The 6,570-nt window shown below is 40.5% G+C and overlaps 1 long non-coding RNA gene across 1 annotated transcript; it reads left to right on the forward strand.

Annotated features, from left to right (window-relative positions):
* The first annotated feature begins 2,121 nt into the window (after nucleotides 1–2,121).
* On the forward strand, nucleotides 2,122–4,310 carry LOC124400168. The gene is made up of 3 exons (XR_006928331.1): nucleotides 2,122–2,189; nucleotides 3,826–3,919; nucleotides 4,150–4,310. It is a non-coding gene; the product is annotated as an uncharacterized LOC124400168 (long non-coding RNA).
* Nucleotides 4,311–6,570: the final 2,260 nt, after the last annotated feature.

Below are 6,570 nucleotides of genomic sequence, written 5' to 3' on the forward strand. Positions count from 1 at the left end.
TTATCCACCACACAATAAAGCCCGGCCTGGGAAAATACTGTCTGACATTCAACCAAAAAAGATTGGTGTTCACTGATTCAGTGTATTCTATATATGACTAAAAGTATTTTCCAACTCACATGCAGTTCCTCTCCAAACTGTTACAAAGTTAGAAGCACACAATTGTTCCAGACGTCTTTGGATGCAGCAGCATGACATCTTCACAAACGTGTTCCAGCATCACGATGCCCCTGTGCACAAAGCCAGCACTATGAAGATCTGCTTTCCATGGGTTGGAGTGGAAGATCTCCTGTTATAGAGCTCTGACACTCAAACACCTTTGGGATGAATGTGAACTGCACCCCAGGCCTTCTCACCTTCTCACCTTCTCACCTTCTCACCTCCATCACTACCTGACTTTACTAACACACTTGTGTCTGAATGAATCTCCACAAATGAAAACCATTCTAGGTGAAAATCTTGTGAATCTGATGAGAGAACGCTAGGAGTTTGCCAAGCTGGAAACAAAGCTTCAGAAAAATGGAGCTGCTTTGGAGATATCTCGAATATAAAACATACTCTGGGTTCTGAGTTTTGTTTACTCCAGAATTCCATACGGGTTCCTTCATTATTAATGTTCAATGTTGGAAATAATCGAAATTTTGAAACGGGTTTATTAGAGGGACAGAGCATGTAGGACGTTTTGGAGACAAGGTGAGGGAGATGAGATTGAGATGGTTTGGACATGTACGGAGGAGGGACATGGGGTATATCAGTAGGAGAATGCTGTGGATGAAGCTACCAGGTAGGAGGAAAAGAGGAAGACCAAGGAGGAGGTTCATGGATGTGGTGAGGGAAGACATGCAGGTAGTTGGTGTGAAAGAGGCAGATGTAGAGGACAGGGGGGTATGGAGACGGATGATCCACTGTAGCGCCCCTAATGGGAGCAGCCGAAAGAAGAAGAAGAAGAAGAAGAAGAAGAAGAAGAAGAAGTTGGAAATTATCGAAATACAGAATAAACAATGGAGGAGAAGGTGTGTACAAACTATTTATAACGCACTTACAATGAGTCAGTGACTGAGACATGACCTGCGCAGGAAGTTTCACATCAGTGACCTCTGAGTTCTTTGTGTTTAAATGCTCTTTTACTCCCGTGTTTCTCACAAATCTGAAGTTTAGAAGTACATGTTAAGCTATAACACAGATCCTGGGTGTATACAGAAATGCTAGCACACACACACACACACACACACACACACACACACACACACACACACACACTAATAAATTACAATCCTGCATCTAATATCACAGTGTATTAGTGTTTTGTTCTGCAAGAAAATATTTACGATTTAGGCAAATTATGATTGTGATGTATGACACCATTATCAGAACTCAACCTTCTCCACCCATGTTTACAGTCTCTCCATTTTTTACAGGCAGGCCTCTGGTTTTTAGTGTGGACTGAAAAAAAAAGAACAGCGTTGACATTTCAACATCTTTCCGATAATACGCACCAGCACACGCCCTCGTGGCCCCCCACTGCCGGGGCCTCATTCTTACACCAAGACCCTCTTTGGTGCCTCATGTGATGTGAAACATTTTGAAAACAGGAAACCCAGTGTGTGCAAGCCGTAGGCCAGTGACGGGAAAGTGAAATTTAGGGGTTCCGTTTTGCAAGAAAGAAGAACTTCACGTGTCGCTTTGCGGGAAAAAGAAATTGCCTGCTTCCTCTAACGTCGCCCTTCTACACTTCTCAAACAATAGCTGGTCTGACAGGCTCTAAACATAACGCCTGGCCGGAAACAGCCGGAAGGTCACCCGGGTCAGAGCGTGTTCTGAAAACGTGTAAACTCCCTCAACCCTTACAGCCTGCTCTACAGTTCACACTTAAATCTGAATTTAAACGGAGCAGAAGAACTAAAAAGAATGCCAGAGTCAACACAGACATGGCATGCTTGCAGCCGCCAGCAGGGGGAGCTATAAAGCAGTATATTTGTGCACCAATGTATTTCAATTAGCTTGTATAAGCAAGAAAAAAATCTCACAGCTGTCACAGCAGATCTTAATCCCTCACTCAAAAAATAAATGCAAATAAACAATGTGAAAGCACCTGCATGACATCCCAGTTTCAGTGTTTAATTTTATAATCAGGGGTAAAGTCAGCTTGGTCTGACCAACTGCAGGACGCGCTAGTCCTTTGCTAGCTGGTAAGTATTGTAAAGACATTTTTTTACAACAGGTTTCTCAATTACAGATACCAATGATAGATTTTTATGAAAACTAGACAGCATTAAGACAGAAAAACCCAAACATTTATTTACATTGTACGTCTGGAAAAAACACATCTGCCAAATGTCGTAAATGCTAATTATTTATTCGGGTAACAAGGAAGCTGCTGGAGAAGATGGTTGGTCTACCTGGTGGGTTGCTTATGTTTTGGTATCTGGTAGAAGATTTATTGAAATAATTATAATATAATAAAATAATCTGTATTTTATATAGTGCCTTAAAAAAGCACTTTTTAAGCATCAGATATGAAAGAAGAATGAATAAAAATAAATAATAATAATAAATTGAACAATATTTAAATAAAATGAGTAAATAAACATCTTTAGAAAAAAATCACAAAGATAAAAAAAAAAATTACAAATTACTTTTTTTAATTTCATTTTACATTTATGGCATTTTGGTAGAAACTTTTACTGAGAATCTCATTTACGTCTCATACACATGAGCAGTTGTGGATAAAGCACCTCATTAGCAGCTTGGTGCTGCTGGGATTTGACCACTGGATGGTATGATCTTGTGAGTAAAGCAGCAGTTTTTTGTATTTTTGTGTAGATTGTGAGATGATTGTGCATCGGTTCCTCCTTTCCATAAAGCGGATCTGCATCTTCCTAACCTCCAGGTTCTAGTGTACTAAATAAATACATTTTTCTCTGTTGCTTTATTAAATATATTGAATGTTTCCTTTGTGCGTTCCCAACGCCGGCTGGTCTGGATGAATATCCAGAAGGATTATAATCACACACCTGGGGCGATCTCGCTTCTCCTGCTACTATGCCTCTAGCAGCTCGTGATGATCAGCTCTCGTTCCTTTTAAAGGTCATTCAGTGTTCATTCACAAAACCAAACAAAAACGCAGCTTGTCACATTATCTGCTTCAAACGCTTTGATCTTGATCTGCTTGAACAGCAAATGGATTGTGTGTGTAGTTTGGGGTTTTCCTGGTTCTAACACACCAGCTCGTGGATTATTATAAAGCTTCTCCTGATCTTGTGATCTGATTCGGGCGTGTCGGGGAAAAAAACACTCAGGTGTGGATTTTTAAAAATTCCAGATTCATGCTCAACTCATGAACATCCTCACAGATCGAACGTGTTACGTATTAACTCTATGGACAAAAGGTTTTTGGACACCTGACCATAAGTTTGAGATTCATTCAGCCAGTTAGTAAAGTCAGGTACTGATGTAGGTGAGAAGATGAGGAGGCCTGAGGTGCATCAGCCTTCACATCCATGCAGGAGATCTTCCCCATCTTGAGTTTACCATATAAAACCGATCTTCATGGAGCTGGCTTTGTGCAGAGGAGCATTATCATGCTGGAACAGGTTTGAGTCTCCTAGTTTAACTGAAGGGGAAATTCTCACATCCAAAAACGTCTTATACAATTGTGGGACTTAAAGGGAACAGTTTGAGGAGGAACCTCATATGGATGGAAAAGTCAGGTGTCCCAATACTTTTGGCAATACTATGTATATTAAATCAAGAAAAAGACACATATTTAGTTATAGGAATATATTCAATACACATTCAAGACATTGTACAATTATCTTCTAACAGCACACCATGTTCCACTCAATATAACTACTCGAGGTGGTACAAGGAAGAAACCATGAGAGGAACCAGGCTTAAAAGGAATCCCATCTTCAACATGGTACGTTTTATCCCTTGCTGATAAACATACTGCTATTTTTAACTACTAAGTGGGAGTGATAGTCAGGCGGTATTAAGGATTGTGTTATGATTTTACGTATAAATTATATAACACATCTCCTAAAGAACATCTCAGATGTTTACTCCATTTAATGGCAGTTGATTTTTATGACACGAGGCACTCGAGCAAAAAGCCCACGCTTTGATTTTTCTCCACGTGATCCCTCTCAGGTCAACAACAGACGCTGGAACACGCCAGACTGGAGTGTATGGTTCCCATAGCAACAGTGTGTAGCTGCTAGACACAACATGAGCAGATGGGGAGCAAAAATATGGAAAAGTGGTTCCATTACACAGGATGGTGTGATGTGTGTGCATATATATATGAAAAAAAAAAAAAACATAAAGAAAGACTTCGATATCAGTCAGTAGCAGTGTGTGTGTGTGTGTGTGTGTGTGTGTGTGTGTGTGTGTGTGTGTGTGTGTGTGTGTGTGTGTGTGTTTGACCTCAGTGGTTTGTTCAGTCAGCACATTGAGCTCAGAAGGTTATATCAGTGAGAAAGCAGGAGGAAATGGTTTAACACAAAGCATCATTCTGCTGAAAGCCTTCTGTCTTCTGTCTTTCTAGGAAGGACGATCGATCAGCACATAAAACATTCACACATCCGCCCTTTCGCGGAAACACGGTTTTTGGCTGTGCGGAAATAGAAAGTGTGTGTGTGTGTGTGTGTGTGTGTGTGTGTGTGTGTGTGTGTGGTTGAGATAAAGAGATAGAAAAAGTGAGAGAAAAGACCCTGGACAGCAGAAAGACAGATACAGACAGAGAGAAAGAGGAGAAATAAGGGACAGAAAGAGACACAGAGGAGAAAGAGTGAGCGCAAGAGGGTGAGAATGAACGAGAGTGAGAAGGGAGACAGAGAGAGAGAGAGAGAGAGAGAGAGAGAGAGAGTAAGAGAGGGTGAGAGAAAGTGGAGAGTGGAGAAGGAAGACAGAGAGAAAGAAAAAAGGAGAAAACGTGAGAGTGAGAGGGGAGAGAAAGAAGTGAGAGAGAAACAGTAAGAGACAGAGAGAGAGAAAGAGAGAGAGAGAGAGAGAGAGAGAGAGAGAGATGACACTATAATAATGCTGACAGGTTTGGTTTATTGTTGTTGTGGTTGGTGTTTGGTTTCTGTCTTCTTCCTGAGAAAATTCCCAACTCTGCTTCTTCCCTGCACTCGTTCACCTCTCGGCCGTTTCACTCAGGATGCTTAAGATTCCCCAAACACTTTCTGATTTAAATACAAACATTCAGCATTTTATCTTCTCACAGAACTGTTGCTAACGCTTAGCATTAACTACAGACTGCAGCTAGCATGATTAGCCAGATCAGAGACTGTGAAAGATGTGAAAACAATATAAAAATAAAAAATGGCAGGTATGTGTAAAACTTACACAGAAAACACTCCATAGTGCTTTTCGTTAGTTTGTGATTGCATTCGCTTTGCCAGATTCATTCAACATGTTTCAGGTTCCTCAAAAAAAAACTGCTTCTTAACTCAAAATCAAGACTAAGTTTCAATTCAATTCATTTTTATAAATGTTTTAAAAGTTTGTGGACCATAAGGTTGATATGTTGATATGAATTTCACATTTAATCACCATTTACTGTTATAATAAGCTTCACTCCTCTGGGAAGAAGTTCCACTAGATTGTTTTGGACATTTGTGGAGATTCATTGGTCCAGTTATTAAAGTCAGGTAGTGATGTGGGTGAGGTGAGGAGGTCTGGGGTGCAGTCACATGAAGTCACAACTTTCATGTTCAAGGTTGAGGTCAGAGTTCTATAGCAGGAGATCTCTAAATCTTCATGGAGTTGGTTTTGATGTTCTCGCCATCCCTTCTGGCAGTTGAATTCATATAGAAACTGATACAAGGACAGAAAAAAGCAGTGGCTGTGGGTAGCTTTGGCTATATGTTTAATTTACGAGACCTGTTGCTAACATCTAACATAAACTACTTATAGCGATTCTCAGTTGCTCTAATGAACAAAAAATAGCAATACATACCCTCATCTGTACTGGTGGTAATGGGTATAATGGGAATTTTAATGTTGATTATGGAACCTTTAATGGATCTTAACTACTAGGAATTGTTTGCCTAATGGATACCATTAATGACCTACAGAACAACATGTAGAAGGGTTCAAGCTCAGTAAATAAGACATAGGAATTTGGATCAGAAGGTCACAAGTTCAAATCCCAGGTCTGCCACTGCTGGGCCCTTGAGGAAGGCCCCATTAACCCTCAACTGCTCAGTAGTCAGTCCTTCTGAATAACGACTTCTGCTTACATGCCATAAATGTGTTTACTTTTTAGGGAAGTGGTACCTTAGTGGTGAAGGCATTGGACTTTGTATCTGAAGGTTGTGAGTTCAAATGCCAGCCACCCCAAGCTGCCACTCCGGTGCCCCTGAGCAAGGCCTTTAACCCCCTTAACTTCTCACTTTTAGTATGAATGAGATAAATGTAAGTCGCTCTGGAAAAGGGCACCTGCCAAATGCCTTAATTGGTATCTGTTGGACACCAGTAGAGACCATAAGAACCTCACTGAGCATCCAGATTCCAGACATTTTTTACAATGGTTTCATAGGATTGCTAAATTAATTTAAAACACAT

The sequence above is a fragment of the Silurus meridionalis genome, chromosome 17 (assembly GCF_014805685.1).
Source record: "Silurus meridionalis isolate SWU-2019-XX chromosome 17, ASM1480568v1, whole genome shotgun sequence".
Taxonomy (NCBI): domain Eukaryota; kingdom Metazoa; phylum Chordata; class Actinopteri; order Siluriformes; family Siluridae; genus Silurus; species Silurus meridionalis.